This window comes from Curcuma longa, chromosome 20 (assembly GCF_044706935.1).
Source record: "Curcuma longa cultivar G26 ecotype Majalengka, Jawa Barat chromosome 20, ITB_CL_G26_1.1, whole genome shotgun sequence".
Taxonomy (NCBI): domain Eukaryota; kingdom Viridiplantae; phylum Streptophyta; class Magnoliopsida; order Zingiberales; family Zingiberaceae; genus Curcuma; species Curcuma longa.
This window is the reverse complement of record NC_133880.1, coordinates 696,901-701,098: the sequence shown is the minus strand read 5'-3', so window position 1 is coordinate 701,098 and position 4,198 is coordinate 696,901.

Below are 4,198 nucleotides of genomic sequence, written 5' to 3'. Positions count from 1 at the left end.
ATGGAGAATTGGCCAAAATTCGTCAGACTACAACTGTATTGGAGTACCAAGGACGATTCGAGCGACTCTCTAATCGAACTCGTGATTGGTCCGAAAAACAATTATTGGGCACTTTTATTGAAGGTCTTCGCCCTGACATACGACGAGAAGTGAAAATGAATCAACCCCGTACCATGAAGGCGGCCTTATCCTTTGCACGACTACAAGAAGAAAAGATACATGAGGAAGGAAGAAGAAATAACAAGGTAATTCGTGAAAACACACCTCGATCCTCAACAACTCGCAAACTAACAAAAGAAGAGATCAAGGAACGAATGGCAAAAGGACTTTGTTGGCATTGTGATGAAAAATGGCATCGTGGTCATCAATGTAAGCAGAGGAGGCTATTAATGATTGAACCAATAGAGAACTCTGAGGAAGAAGGTAATGAAAGTGAAACGCAAGAAGACATCAACGAAGTACAAGATGATTCTATGGCCATATCAGTTCATGCCTTAGAAGGGCTTCAAACTCCGCAAACGATGAAGGTAAAAGGATTCATTAAAAAACAATCAGTGACGATACTTATAGATTCAGGAAGCACCAATAATTTTCTAGACTCAACTTTAGCAAGAAGGCTTAAACAGAAGGCAGAGCAAGCGTCTACATTTGATGTCAAGGTGGCAGATGGAAGATCACTTATAAGTCCGGGTAAATGTGATAATGTTAAAATTTTCTTGCCTAATTATGAATTGACCACAGAGCTTTTTCTCCTACCACTTGATGGATGTGATGTCGTACTTGGAGCACAATGGTTGAGGACATTAGGAGACATTATATGGAATTTCGCTGAGCTAACAATGCGCTTCCAAGATCAAGGAAAAGAAGTTTGCATCAAGGGCAAGAAACAAGATACAATCACATCAATCAGTAGTCATCAAATAGAGCGATTGTTAAAGAAGGATTGCTCTATATTTCTCATGCAACTCTCCGTCAAGAAGGAACCTAAAGGTACATCACATAATTCCCAAGAATTAGAGACACTTCTTTCAAAATTTTCCAAGTTATTTGATGAACCAAAGGGACTTCCTCCACCCCGTTCACATGATCATCGTATACATCTAATACCGGGGAGTGCACCAGCAAATGTTAGACCTTATCGCTATCCTCACATTCAGAAGGAGGAAATTGAGAAAATTGTACAAGAGATGCTACAAGCTGGTATCGTCCGCCCAAGTGTAAGTCCATATTCCTCTCCAGTGTTGCTTGTACGAAAGAAAGATGGAAGTTGGCGAATGTGCGTGGATTATCGTGCGCTCAATAAAATTACAGTGAAAGATAAGTATCCCATCCCCATCATTGATGAATTACTTGATGAATTAGGAGGTGCCTCATTCTTCTCGAAGTTGGATCTTCGCTCGGGCTTCCATCAGATAAGAATCCATCAATCAGATATTCCGAAAACAGCTTTTCGGACTCATGATGGTCATTATGAATTTTTAGTCATGCCATTTGGCTTAACTAACGCACCTTCCACCTTCCAAAGTTTGATGAACGATATTTTCAGACCTTACCTTCGTAAGTTTGTGTTGATTTTCTTTGATGATATTCTTATTTATAGTTCGTCATTCAAAGATCATTTGCACCACCTTTATAAGGTACTCACACTTTTGCATGAGCATTCTCTTTTTGTGAAAAAATCTAAGTGCAGCTTTGGGACAACTAAGGTAGAATACCTTGGTCATATTGTAAGCCAAGAAGGAGTAGCTGCTGATCCCTCCAAAATACAAGTTATGAAGGAATGGCCCATCCCAAAGAATATCAAGGCATTACGTGGTTTTCTGGGTCTCACAGGTTATTATCGCAAATTTGTAAAAAATTATGGAAAGATTAGTGCTCCACTAACAGCTTTATTGAAGAAAGATGCATTTAGATGGTGCCCTGAAGCAGAAGAAGCATTTCAAAAATTAAAGGAGGCTATGATGACAACACCCGTTCTTGCATTACCTGATTTCAATAAACTATTTGTCATTGAAGCTGATGCATCCGGAGTTGGAATTGGAGCGGTTCTTATGCAAGACGGACGTCCATTAGCTTTTACTAGCAAGGCACTATCTCCCCTACATCAACAGATGTCTATCTATGATAAAGAAATGTTAGCTATCATACATGCTGTTACTAAATGGAGACCATATCTCCTTGGTCGACGCTTTCAAATACGGACTGATCATAAGAGCCTTAAGTTCATCTTAGATCAACGTGTCTCTAACATGGATCAACAAAAATGGATCAAGAGGCTCTTGGGATATGATTATGAAATCATTTATAAGAAGGGTACCGAGAATACAGTAGCCGATGCTTTATCTCGCCTTCCTGACCAAATGGAGTTTGCCGCTATATCTTTAGTGACTTGCAAGAACTTAGACAATATAAAAAGAGAGGTAAAGGAATGTTCATCTGCTCAAGCTCTCATTCAAAGCATAATACAAAATTCATCATCAGAACGCCACTATTCTTGGGATGGAGAAATTTTACGATATAAAGATAGAATCTTCCTTCCCACCAACTCAATGGAAAAGAAGGTAATATTAGAAGAATTTCATTCTTCATCAGTTGCTGGACATTCTGGTTTTCTACGCACATATAAACGAATTTCAAGGGCTTTCTATTGGAAGGGAATGAAAAGAGACATCAAAAATTTTGTTGCTGAATGTGATGTATGTCAACGAAACAAAGGAGAAAATATAGCAAGACCGGGTCTTCTTCAACCCCTCCCCATACCTGAACAAATATGGACAGACATTTCCATGGATTTCATAGATGGGTTACCAACGTCACAAGGACAAACTACTATCATGGTGGTCGTAGATCGCCTCACAAAATATGCTCATTTTTGTTCGTTATCACATCCTTATACAGCTGCCCGTGTTGCTCAAGTATTCATTGACCACATAATCAAACTACATGGGCTACCAAGATCTATTGTCACTGATAGAGATCCGGTATTTACGAGTAGATTTTGGAAGGAATTATTTCACATGCAGGGCACTAAACTTAATTTTAGCACATCTTATCACCCACAATCGGATGGACAAACAGAGGTGGTTAATCGATGCTTAGAGAATTATTTACGCTGCTTGACTGGTGATAAACCAAAGGAATGGGTTCGTTGGCTTCCATGGGCAGAATGGTGGTATAACACAACTTACCACTCAGCTACTAAAATTACACCCTTTGAGGCAGTTTATGGATGTGCACCACCCTCGATCAACTCGTATACACATGGATCAACAAACGTGCATCAAGTAGACCAAAACTTACGTGCCAGGGATCAAATATTGCAACTTTTGAAAAATAACTTATGCGATGCACAAGCAAGAATGAAACAATTGGCAGATAAACATCGTTCAGAGAGAGAATTTGCAATAGGAGATTGGGTTTTTCTAAGACTTCAACCATACAAGCAGGCTTCTATCCGTACTTCAAACTCTATGAAGTTGTCACCAAAATTTTACGGCCCTTATAAGGTGTTGGAGCGTATTGGATCTGTTGCTTATCGCCTAGAGCTTCCACAAAATTCTAAATTGCACCCTGTGTTTCATGTGTCTTGTTTGAAGAAGAAATTAGGCGATAAATTTACTCCTCAACAACATCTCCCTGACATGAATTCTGATGGTGAAATTAAATTTCAACCTCATGCTATTTTAGAAAGAAGACTTGTGAAGAAAAACAATCAAGCAACGGTCGAGTTATTAATTCAGTGGGACAATTTATCTATTGATGATGCAACATGGGAGTTATATGACACAATTCAAGAAAGATTTCCGGAGTTTATTGCTAATCAACCTTGAGGGCAAGGTTAATTTGAAGGGCGGAGGAATGATACGATCCTTTAATGGACTTATTCAAATAAGACCCTTCAAACTTTATCTTTAATTCTATTTTTTTAATTAAAGTTTTCTTTTAGACATTTTCTTTTATTTTTTAGATAAATTTTCTTTTAATTAATTATTAGACTTTGTCTCTTGAAAAGGTATCTTTGCGTGCCTATTTTCTCCTCCACTGGTTCATTGCAGCCACCCACTGTAGCAATCTCTTTAAGGAGAGATCGCGATAAAAGGGAAGGTAATAGGGCTTCGTTGCGGTTGTTCTTCTACCACCTCACGAAGGCGCCACCTGCTCACGCGAAGGCTACCAATGAGGAACCCTAAACGATGAC